Consider the following 13,126-nt stretch of genomic DNA (forward strand, 5'->3'; position numbering starts at 1 on the left):
GTTGTCTTTTGGTTTTCTTAACTGTTCCTTTGCTGTGCAAAAGCTTTTGATCTTGATGAAATCCCAATAGTTCATTTTTGGAATTGGGGCCTTTTTATAATCATTCTGCTATACAGTGTGATTTTCCATGTCTCTTACCTCTCTAAATCTGTTTCCTAACCTGTAAAAATGATTAGGAGAGTAATGATATTTTCTGAGATGATCTTGAGGATTAGATAACTTATGTAAATTGCTTATGGTAGTGTCTTCATATACCAAGGGTTTTTTGTTTTGTTTTGTTGTTGTTGTTTTAAATCTTGAAATACTTGCCTTTAAGAGCAAGTACACCGTGTTTAAAAATATGGATTCTGGAACTGAGTGACTGTGTTGGAGTCCTTGCCGTACCCCTTCCTGGCTCTTCTGCCCTGGGCAAATTTCTTAGCTTTTTTTGTGCATCACTCTTAGGAAAGGAGATTACTTTATTTTGCAAGGTTGGTGAGGATTAAATGAATTAATACACATTAAGTGTTTTGAACTGTGCACAGTGTGTGGGTGCTTAATATGTTGCTATTCCTCCTCTTAGTATTACATTGTAGTGCCTTTAATCCAAACCTTTAAAAACATTTTTGAAAAGTTTAGATGAGGCTGAACTTACCATCTGTAACTGTTTAGAGCCATCTAATTTTTATTCATTTATTTAATTTTTTAAAAAAGATTTTATTTGTCAGAGAGAGAGAGAGCGAGCATGTTCACCAGCGAGTGCATGAGCAGGGGGAGCAGGCTCCCTACTGAGCAAGGAACCCCATGTGGGACTCAGTCCCAGGACCCTGGGATCACCATCTGAGCCAAAGGCAAATGCTTATCTGACTGAGCCACTCAGGCATCCTGCCATCTAATTTTTTAATGAAGCAGTATTAATCTTTATGGTTAGCTTGCTAACGTAGTTAAGGATTTTACTGATCTTACCAATATAAATTCATTACACAGAGATGTTTCAGGTTGGAGAAAAACTATCTCATAACATTTTGTCTTTAATTTATTTTTTAGTCTTCTTTCTATGCTTTTCCTGCATAATGATTTATTTACATGTCTTCCATTCTCTGTTAGTTACACGGACACCAACATCTGAAGTTTAACCTCCCACCTGATTTTCATTCATTAACTAATTTTTCTTTCTTCTCTGCAATTAGTCATTAAATTTACTTTTTCCAAACATAGGCAGAGGATTTTGGATGAAATTATAAGCTTATGCAAAGTACAAGATAATATATGACCGTCCTCAATAATTTCATATATCTAGGACTCAGAAATAACATTGCAAACTAACTGAAGATTCTGCTGGAAAGGGAAGCACAGATTCATCAAGAATCCTGAATGCTCAATTTTATTTTTTCTTGAAAGCAATAGGAAATTTTAAAAAAAGGCAACTTTAACTGAGGAAATAGAATGATCAAATGTCTGTTACATAAATTAATCTTGATGGTTCCTGGAGGATGGAGTGGAAGAATGGAGTTGAGAAACTGGCTAGGAGGCTACTAATTTAGGAAAAAAATGAGGACTTGTACGAGACGAAAAGCCACAAAAGGGAAGGGGACCTGGACCAAAAGAAAAGTAACAAACATAAAGGAGAAGAAGAGGGTGAGAAAGGAAAAAGTAAATTATATATGGAACTAATGGAACCAGAATGATAGAAGTTAAAACATTTTTCTAATTGAGATATAATTGACATATGCTGGAATCTAATACAATGTTATATAACATGATTTGGTATTTGTATCTATTGCAGAATGATCACCCAATAAAATCTAACATCCATTGCCACAGGTAGTTACAATTTTTTTTTTCTTATGGTGAGAATTTCTAAGGGTTACTCTTTTAGCAAGTATTCAAATATACATTGCATTATTATTAACTATATTAATGTTGTACCTTACATCCCCAAGACCTAGTTATAAGTGGAAGTTTGTACTTTTGACTACTTCTACCCATTTTGTCCACTTCCTGCCTTCTGCCTCTGGCAGCCTCCAGTCTATTTTCTGTATCTAAGCATTCAGCTTTTTCCCCCACTATTAATTAATTATTTTATTGGTTAAAGATTCTACATGTCAGTGAGATCATACAGTATTTGTCTTTCTCTGACTTACTTCACTTAGCATAATGTCTTTAAGTTCCATCCATGTTGTCAGGAATGGTGAGATTTCCTTCTTTTTTATGACTGAATGATACTCCACCGTGTGTGTATGTGTGAGTGTGTGTACGTGTGTGTACATGCGTGTGTACACACACACTTTCTATACCCATTTATCCATTGATAGGTTGCTTCCATTTCTTGGTTATGGTAAATAATGTTGCATTGACCATGGGGAAGCATCTGTCTTCTGAACTAGTGTGTTTGTTTCCTTGGATAAATACCCAGAAGTGTAGATTATTATGTGGAGACACAAAAGTTTTTAATTTAAATCATGTCCAGTTTATTTTTGTTACCCTGTGAGCTTTTGATATGTCTAAGAAACCATTGCCTAATCAAAGATTGCCAAGATTTAAACATGTGTTTTCCTCTAAGAGTTTTTCAGTTTTAGCTCTTATATTTGTCTCTGATCATTTTGAATTAACTTTTATTTATTATTTGAGATATGTGCAAATTCATTCTTTTGCATATTGATAACCTGTTCTTCTAGTACCATTTGTTGAAAAGCCCCCATTTAATTGCCTTGGCATCCTTGTCAAGTCAATTGGTTATAAATATGAGGGTTTATTTTAGGATTCTCAATTCTGTTCCATTATTCTGTATATATTTATGATAATACTACATAAGTTACTGCACCTTTGTATATTAACTTATCAAATTGAGAAGTGTCAGTTTTCCAGCCTTGTTATTCCTTTTTTTTTTTTTTAAGATTTTATTTATTTGAGAGAGAGAGAATAAGAGAGAGAGAGCGAGCATGAGAGGGAAGAGGTCAGAGGGAGACGCAGACTCCCCACCAAATAGGGAGCCGGATGAGGGACTTGATCCCGGGACTCCCGGATCATGACTTGAGCCAAAGGCAGTCGCTTAACCAACTGAGCCACCCAGGCGCCCTGTTACTCCTTTTTAAGGTTAGTTTTTGTCTATTCTGGGTTCCTTGAATTTCCATATGAATTTTAGGATGAGCTTGTAAACTTCAGGAATGTTGTTAGCTGGAATTCACAATGTATTTTAATAGTTATTCATCTGGTTTGTAAATATTTGTCTAATGATTTTTTTTTTTAAATAAAATCTGTGAGGTAGACCAATTAGAAACTACCATGTTTATTTACTTCTCTAGAGTTCAAAACATTCAGAATGGTTAAGTGAGTTGTTTATGGTCAAGCTGTTTATAGTAAAGCCAGAACTTTTTGACTATTGACTCTAAATGTCAGCTTCTTTTCACTCTACCTGCCAACAAGACTCATCTTTTTTTCTTTCTCTTAAAACTCTTGTTAGAGGTTTAGTGTTTCTCAAAGACTATTACTGTTTAATATTAGTAGAGCTTGATTTGACTGAATGAGTTTGTTCCTTTTACTGATTTTTATTCATGTATGTTTAAAGTAAGTGGATATAAGTGGATAGGTTCTTGAGTTTTCATAAGCTAAATGTTCCCTTGTAACTAGCATCCAAATTAAGAAAAAGACATTAACAACACCTCAGAACACCTCCTTTGTGCCACCCTTTCAGTACTCCTCCAGGGGGCTGTTACGAGACTTGTAACATCATATATTAGTTTTTCCCATTTTTTGAATTTTAGGCAAACTGACTCATACTGTGTGTAGTCTTTTGTGTCTTTCATTTTATTCAACATGATTTTGAGACTCAGCTGTATTATGTGTGAATGTAGTATGTAGCATGTAGTAGAATAAGCAGACATATTCCTGGCACTTTTATTATTTAACTGCTTCATGTTATTTTCATTCACTTATCTGTTAATTACATAATTATTTGTCCAAAGCTGAACTGAAATTCTTGGTGATTAGAATTTTGGTAGGATGAAAAGGGAGATAACTGATATATAAAGGTGAAGTAGGCTACTGTGATGATTTACTCCAGGAAGCTTACATACTGAATTATTATGAGTAGACAGCTGCTACTGACACTGACTGCAGTTTATTACTTAGGACCTTTTTTGTAATTTTTAGCTCTTTGTGACATTTTTGTAAGGAGTATGATAAGAAAGTCGGTGTTTTTGGACATTTATTGACCTTCTTCATGACGGTTAAATGAAGAGAGCATGGGCTTTGGAATTAAATCTAGAAATCAGTCCCAGCATTATCAGTTACAAGTGTTACGACCTCATGGAATGTGGACATGTTGCTTCTGTTAATATCTAAGCATGAACATCATGTATTTCAGGATTGCTAGAAAGGTGAGTAATGCAAAGTTCTTAAAAATACTGTAGATCCTGGAAAAGGTGCTCAACAAATATTAGTTTTATTTTTTAATTTGCTGTGTGGTAAATACAATAATTTGCTAATCCAGAAGTAGACTTCTGTTTTCAAAATACTGAAGTATTTTTATAGCGTACCTAACTACAGCCAAAAAATTCCTTAATTCTGTGAAACATACTACATTGATTTCTAGAAATTTCTCAGGATGCTAAGATAGCAGTGGCAGTTACTTTTTCTCCTCTTCAAAAAACAGTTATGTTTAAAACATACAAGTGGGTATTATACATACTGTTTTGCCTTTTCAGTGTAATTTTGGCCCTTGGTCTGGGTCAGTACATAAATTGCCTCATCAGTTTTAGTTTTGCATGTTTATACCAAAAATTATTTAGCTTTTCAGTTGCAGAACATGTAGGTAATTTTTGATATTTTGCTATTATACCCATCTTTGCATGTAAATTAAAAAAAGAAATGTATCCCAGGATGCAATTAATTGCCTGCTATCTTGGCATGTGGAGAAGGGGAAGAGTCAAGGGAATGGGACAAAAACAGATCCAGGAGCAGAAATGGAACCATGTCAAAAGCCTTATCTACTTCGGAGTTATTTTCCAATACAATAAACCCCTTTTGGTTGTTGAAAGTAGTTGGACTTGGGAATTTTGTTCCTTGACACTTCAAGAATCCAAATGGATATTGTGACCACCCTTACCTTGTACTTGTCTAAGTGGAAATGTTCAAGTATTTTGTAATTAAGTTTAATTATTTGCTCTTTACTATGAAAAGTTTATCATATTTAAGAATTTTCCTTTTCTTCCTGATTTGCTCTAAAGTATTTAAATTAATCAGGAATAGTGAACAGTTTAATTTAGAAGATTTTGTGCTGTTTCTTTTTTTACCTGTTAATACAATTCATTCATTAATAGATTTTCTGATATTGACAGTCTTTGCAGAAAGTACTCATTTGCAAAAAGGGACATCACACCTTACTGCGACAGTGAAGATCATGTGCATTTTATTTGTCTCATCTAAAACAAATACTTGAGCTTTATCTAAAACAAATACGTGAGCTATGGTTCTCAGGCTAGAGGTGTTGTATCCCTATCAGCTTAAGTCAGTTTTATCCTAAACCATTTATTTACTCTGCAGAGGGATGGCATTATCCTGATTATCTTGGACAGTTAGGGACTATTTAATGAAGTTACATGTTACTACTACCCCAAATTTATTGTGGCTACATCATGAAAGAGGATGTGATGGTTGTGGAGGAGGCAGCAGCATATCCACATGTTTTGGGTACCTTGGTATTTAGAAATGTGAGATAAATAAGTCTGGATATTGGAAAGGAAGAGACCAGTGTGGCATACACCGCTATTGGCTTCTTTCTTGTGGATAGAACTCATATTTGTTACATGTGCTTGTGAAGGGGCTGGTCAGTAGTGGATCCCAAGGTTTAATAAGAGTAGTTTAAACCATCCATGGCAATTTCATTTCCCTTGTTAGCATCTGGTTTAATAATGCCTTTATCACCTGTTTCATTTTTTTGCTAATTCTGTGGGTATAAAATCTGAGAGTTAGGGGCCGGGCCCTGATCTGGTGGGCAGCACAGAGTCCAGGGGTGGCTGCCACCCTCCCTCTACCTCGAGGCCAGGAAGGACAGCAGATGGCAGCATGTCTGGCAACACTGAGTTCCTGGGCCAGCAGTCAGACCCCTGTGCCTTCTTTCTGGGTCCACTGGACTGTGCCAGAGGCATGACAGCCAATAAGCACCATCTCCAGTCTGTGGGGCTCCCAGGGCAAGGCCAGGCCCCAAGACCCTGGCGGGGGCTCTCTGGTGCTAGCAGCCCTGGCTTGGTGCGTGAGCTCTGGGGTTCCCGGTCCTAGCCCCGCTCCTACCCCGTTCCTCAGCAGGTGGGGAGCCAGGAGTGCTGGGCTCACTGGGCTTCACTGTGGTCTTAATTTGTATTCTTTTCATTATTAAGGAGAGAGGAGACAACTTGTCAAATGCCTATTGGATATTTGGTTTTTTGTGATGCACCTGATAGTGCCAGTTTTTTCCTGTTAAGTTCTTTTTGTTTTTTTTCACTATTAATAAGTGTCTTCTGAAAAAAAGTTGGTTGAGTCACAAATACCTTTGCCCACATTGAGATTCATTTTTTTCACTTTTTTAGTATTTTGTGAAAAAAAAGATGGTATTAATTTTAATGTAGTAATGTTTATCAATTTTTTAAATGGCTCATGTATATATATTTAGTTTGGTTTAAGAAATCTTCTTCCCACATTTGGGTAATAAAAAAGTATTCTTTTAAACGTTTGTCTTTAATTTCAGTTCACTGGGGTTGCTTTTTTTTCCCCCCACCAGTAGTGGGGGTGATTGAAATTCTTTTTTCCCTATATGGACAGTTTTCTGAGCTTCATTTATTAAAGAGTTCATCTTTTCTACAGTGGTCTGCAAAAGTAATTGTCATAATCAAGTTTCCATATATATATATATATATACACACACAGACACACACATACATACATATATTTATTTATTTATTTAGGTCTGTTTCTAGACTCATATCTGTTCATGATCTGGTTGTTTATCCTCAGTGTACTACCACACTGGCTTACTGACTACAGCTTCATACAAGCTTTGCTGTCTAGTAGGGCAAATCCCCTCACTTTATTTTTCAGGGATGTTTCGGCATTTTGCATGTCCAGGTAATTTTAAAATCTGGTGCCAAGGTTTTGGGTAGCTCCATTTAATTTCTGTATCTGCAGAATACTTTGGTGGAAAATTGACTTCATTATCATACTGATCATCTTTATGATAGGAGTATAGTATGTCTTTGTAATCATTTATGTTTTATAGGATTAGTAAGATGTTATAATTTTCTTTACCTAGGTCTTAAGTATATGATTCTAAAATATGATAGATTCTAAGAGTGTTCCTTGTAATCTGCTTTTTGGTTTTAAATTACATTTTTACCTGCTTTGGTTGGTATAGTGGAATCTTATTTTTTGTATACTAATCTGTCTACATCGCTAAGCTTTTAGTTTCTGAATATTTTCTGTTTCTGAGTGTCAATATAGCTAACTGTATCATCTGCAAATGATAAGACTTTTTTTTCCCAATTCTTATACCATTGATTTTTTTAGTACACTGACTAGAATCTTTGGTAAATATTAAAAAGTGGTAAGGATAATGGGATTCTGTTTGTTTTTGGCTTTAGAGGGAATGCTTGATATTTTTCACCATTGAAGATTGTTTGTTGTTGGTTTTGGTAGATAACCTTTATCAGGTAAGCACATTTTCTTTGTGTTCTTTTTAGCAACTGGGTAGTAATTTTTGCATCTCTTGAGATAGTTTTCTTCCTTCAGTTTGTTGATGTGATGAATGATATTGATAGATTTTTTTTTTGGTTATAAACCAACTTTGGTGTTAAGGTAACCCAGACTTGGTCATAATATAGCCACATTGTCCAATGTAGTAGTCCCTAGCTATATATAGCACTTTAAATTAATGAAAGTTAAATAAAATCCAATTTCCCAAATATACCAGCCACATTTCAAGTGTTAATTGTAGCTAATGGCTGTCATATTGGACAGTGTAACATAGACATTTTCGTTATTGTGGAAGGTTCTTTTGGCAGTGCTATTAATATAGTCATCTTTTTAAATATATTGCTGGAGATAATTGGCTAGTCCATGTATATATGTTTGCTTATGAGTCTGTAATATTTTGTGGTTTTCATGTCAAAATTATATTAGTTTCATAGAAAGAGAGGGAAAGTATTCTTTTTATTTCTGTTCTCTGAGAGAATTTGTAGAAGATGAAATCCGTCTTAGGAAATTTGAAACTCCTCATCAAGGCTGATGTTTCTTTGTGGAAGATTTTAATTTAATCGGTTTCATTAATGACGATCTTCTCAGACTTTTTAAGTTTTTGTGACTCACACTTGTTTAGGAAATTATATCATCTGAATTGTCAGATTTATTGCCATAAAGTGGAAGTTTGCAAACTGTTGCCTGCAGGCTGCCTGCTCCTTTCTGTAAATAAAGTTTTATTGTAATAGAGCCATGCCCATTTATGCAGAGTTGAATAATTATGATGGAAGGCACGAGCAAAAACACTTACTTTCTAGTCCTTTAAGAAAAAGTTTGCTAGGGGCACCTGGGTGGCTCAGTGGGATGAGCCTCAGCCTTCAGCTTAGGTCATAATATCGGGGTCCTGGGATCAAGCCCTGCATCGGGCTCTCTGCCCAGCAGGGAGCCTGCTTCCCCCTCTCTCTCTGTCTGCTGCTCTGCCTACATGTGATCTCTCTCTCTGTCAAATAAATAAATAAAATCTTAAAAAAAAAAGAAAGAAGTTTGCTAATCCTTGCCTTAAGTATTTTTTTTACCACCTTAGTAATACTCCCTATAATGTCAGTAGTTACATCTCCTTTGTTATTCCTAATGTTAGTGATTATTTTTCTATTCTTGATTAGTCTTGTCAGATTTACCATATTTTGGCTGTTTAGATATATTCTCCTAATTAATTAATTTCTGCTCTTTATTGTCTTCTTTATCTATTGTTTGGTTACATTCTTACTTTCCTTTCCTGGCTTTCTAAGTTTCATTATTAACTTATTTATTTTAAGCCTTTCTTTTTTCAGTATAAACATACAAGGCTCTCAAGTTTTTCTTTCTGTACTACTATCTCTAATTGCATCAAATTTTACGTTTTTTAAAAACTATATAATTATAAATTATATATATAATATATATATAAATTATGTATATTAATTATAAATATTACTTGTGCACTTTTCTAACATGGAAATATTTATCTTTTTGTTTTCTCACATGGGTGTGGGTGAGATTTAGATTCTTTGGAATTTTTTGAGACATGCATTATATATCAGATTGTTCTCAGTTTTTATAAATGTTATATATGTCTTTGATAAGATTATGTAAGGGTGCAGGGTTAAATGATTCACAAATCAAGCTTATTATCATCTTATTATTTCAGTATTCTATATCTTTACTAATTTTTATAATATATATTTTATCAATAGTGGAAAAAGTATGTTAAAACTCCTATATTGTGTTGGTGGAAAGTCATTTTATTTCTGTGGTTTTATCAATTTTTGCTGTATTTTTATCTTATTTAATAGTTTATATAAATTTAAAGTTACTTACCTGGTGATTTGAGCCTTTTAATCATTTTGTGATGACTTTTCTGTCTTACAATTTTTTGGGTTTTAAAATATGTTTAGTCTGATAAGAATGTAGGCATTCATGTTTCTTTTTCTTACAGTTTTTGTTTTTCATTTGCCCTGTTTTTTCCCTTTGCTTTATTTTCATATTACTACAGTCATCTTTTTTTTTAAGATTTTATTTATTTATTTGGCAGAGACATAGCAAGAGAGAGAACATAAGCTGGGGAAGTGGGAGAGGGAGAAGCAGCCTCCCTGCTGAGCAGGGAGCCCAGCGCAGGGCTCCATCTCAGGACCCTGGGATCAGGACCTGAGCCTAAAGCAGACGATTAACTGATTGAGCCACCCAGGTGCCCCTGCAGTCAATTTTTAAAAGGTTTTCTTAATTGAATAAATTTGATGTGTAATATTATACAAGCTTAAGGTGTACAGTGTGTTACTTTGGCAAATTTATGTGTTGTGATACAATTGACAAAGTAGCCATATTTATCATAGGACGTAATGATAGAACATTATTGTCCAGGTTTACTATGCTATATAGTAGGTCTCTGTGGTTTATTTTAGTACTCACTGCAAATTTGTATCTTTGAATACAACTGATCTTACTTCCCTTAGGCCCTAGAAATCAATATTTTACTTTTTTTTTTAACAGGTTTTAACTTTCTAAAATTCCATATATATGTCTTATCATATGTATTTGTCTTTCTTTGTCCACCTTATCTCGCTTAGCATAATGTGCTCAGGATCCACTCATGATGATGTCCTGCAAATGGCAGAACATCCTTTCTTATGGCTGAATAATAGTTTGTTGTATGTTATGTATCTTTTTAATCCATTCTTCCTTTGATGGGCATTTGAATTGTTTCCATATCTTGACTGTTGTGAGTAATGCTGTGGTAAACTTGGGGGTACATACATCTCATCAAAATCTGTTTTCAAAAGAAAAATCCTGCTTTCATTTCCTTTGGGAATATATCCATAAGTGGAGTTACTGAATCATGTGGTAGACCTACTTTAAATTTTTTGAGGGACCTCCATATTGTTTCCCATAGTGGTTGACCAGTACGTTCTCACCAATACTGTATGAGAGGTCCCTTTTCACTGCATCCTCACCAGCACCTGTTGTCTCTTCTTGATGATAAACATTCTAATAGGTGTGAGGTGATACCACATTTTGATTTTGATTTGCATTTCCCTGATGTTTAACACTGTTGAGAGCATTTTTTCATATACTTTTCACTGACCATTTTGATGTTTTTGGAACAATAGTTCTTCTGCCTGTTTTTAAATCAGTTTTTTTTTTTTTAAATTATTGACTGAGTTTTTTTTTTTAATATACTTTGTATGTTGACCCCGCCTTTGGTATATGGTTTGCCAGAATTTTTTCCCATTCTGTAGTTTTTATTTTTTATTTTGTTAATTTCTTTTTCTGTGCAGAAGCTTTCACATTTGATGTAGTTCCACTTGTTGATTTTTGCTTTTGTTTTTGCTTATGGTGTCATGCCCAAGAAATCATTGCCAACACCGGTATCTCTAAGCTTTTTTCCTGCATTTTCTTCTAGGAGTTTTATGGTGTCAGGTCTTGTGTTTAAATCTTTGATTCACGTTGTGTTAATTTTTGTGAGTGGTGTGAGATAAGGGTCCAATTTTATTGTTCTGCATGTGTTTCTCTAATTTTTCCAGCACCATTTGTTGAAGAGACTATCATTTCCCCCATTGGATATTCATGGTTCCCTTGTTGAGTATTAGTTGATGGTATAGGCAAGGATCTAATTCTGGGCTCTTTATTTCTGTTTCATTGGTCGATGTGTCTGTTTTTGTGTCAGTACCATACTGTTTTTTATTACTTTGTAGTATAGTAAGTATCATGAGAAGCATGATACTTTTGGCTTTGTTCTTTTTTCTCAGAATTGCTTTGGCTATTTGAAGTCTTTAGTGGTTTCTTACAAATTTTAGATTTTCTGCTACTTCTGTGAAGTGTGACTTTGGTATTTTAATAGAGATTGTGTTCAATCTGTAGATGGCTTTGGGGTGTATGGCAGTTTTAACAGCATTCTAATCTGTGAACAAGTGATGTCTTCCTATTGTTTGTGTCTTCAATTTCTTTTAATAGAGTATTGTAATTTTCATTGTGCAAGTCTTTACCTTAGTTAAAATTATTCTTAAGGTTCTTTTTGATGCTATTGTAAAGCTTATAGTTTTGTTTCTTTTGTAGATATTTCATCATTGGTATATCTGCAACTGATTTGTGTGTGTTGATTTTGCATGGCACCATTTTACTGAAATCTTAGGTTAATTTTTTTTTTTTTTTTTAAGATTTACTTCCGTATTATGGAATGAGAGTGCACAGAGCTGGGCAGGGGCAGAGTGAGGATGGAAGCATCCTTGCTGAGTGTGGGAGCCGGATGTGGAGCTAGATCCCATAGATCATGACCTGAGCTGAAACCAAGACTTGTACACTTAACTGACTGAGCCACCCAGGTCTTCCCCATTGCTTAATTCTAAGAGTCTTTTGGTGTATTCTTTGGGATTTTTCCATGGGTAGTTGATTGTTGAACAATACAGACTTTAGAGACACTGACCCTCTGAGCAGTCGAGAATCTATTATAACTTTGGACTCCCCCAAAACTTTACTACAAATAACCTACTGTTGAGTGGAGGCCTTAACCAGTAACATAAACAGCCAACTAACACGTAGTTTATATGTTTACATGTGTAATATACTGTATTCTTAAAGTAAGATAGGCTACAGAACAAATATTATTAAGAAGGCCATAAGGAAAATACATTTATAGTACTGTACTGTGTTTATTGATAAAAAGCTACATATAAGTGGACGTGGGCAGTTCAAACTTGTGTTGTTGAAGTGTCAGCAGTATAAGATCATATCATCAGCATATAGTGACAGTTCTAATTTTCCTATCAAGCTTTGTTTTGCTTAGTTGCTCTAGCTAGGATTTCCAATGTTATATTGAGCAGGAATGGCAAGAGTGGGCATTCTTGTCTTATTCTTGATCTTAGAGGAAAACACTTTTAATTTTTCTCAATTGAGTATAATGTTGGTTGTGGGTTTGTCTTATATGGGTGTTATTATGTGGAGGTATGTTTCTTCTATACCCAGTCTATTAAGGGTTTTTATCATGGAAGGATGTTGTATTTTGTCAAATGCTTTTTCTGTGTCTATTCAGGTATCATGTGATTTTTGTCTTTCCTTTTAGTGATGTGTGATAGATTTATTGATATGTGTATGTTGAACCTCCTTGCATCCCAGAGATAACTTATACTTGGTCATATTTTATTATCTGTTTGATGTGCTCTTGAATTGAGTTTGCTGATAAATTTGTTGAGAATTTTTGCACCTATGTTCATTAAGGATACCACTCTATTGTTTTCTTGTAGTAGTCTTATCTGATTTTGGTATCAGGGTAATGTTGGCTTCATAGGGTAAGTTTGGTAGCATTCCCTCCTCCCTCATATTTTGGAAGGGCTTGGTGTTACTTGGTCTTTAAATGTTTGGTAGAATTCTCCAGTGAAGGCTTCTGGTCCTGGTGTTACTGTGTAGTTTT

The 13,126-nt window shown here is 34.6% G+C and overlaps 1 protein-coding gene across 7 annotated transcripts in view; it reads left to right on the top strand.

The window, feature by feature from the left end:
- The window catches only part of PDS5B (PDS5 cohesin associated factor B), a 199,128-nt gene that overhangs the window by 28,156 nt on the left and 157,846 nt on the right, over nt 1-13,126 (top strand). Inside the window, exon 1 of one of the 7 annotated variants that reach the window (XM_045978168.1) lies at nt 7,641-7,661. The exons of the other annotated variants lie outside the window; for them this stretch is intronic. The gene's annotated coding sequence lies outside the window, so the exon portion shown is untranslated. Of the gene's footprint in view, nt 1-7,640; nt 7,662-13,126 lie in introns of those variants that run through there. 7 annotated transcript variants of the gene reach the window in all.

The sequence above is a fragment of the Meles meles genome, chromosome 14, assembly GCF_922984935.1.
Source record: "Meles meles chromosome 14, mMelMel3.1 paternal haplotype, whole genome shotgun sequence".
Lineage (NCBI taxonomy): Eukaryota > Metazoa > Chordata > Mammalia > Carnivora > Mustelidae > Meles > Meles meles.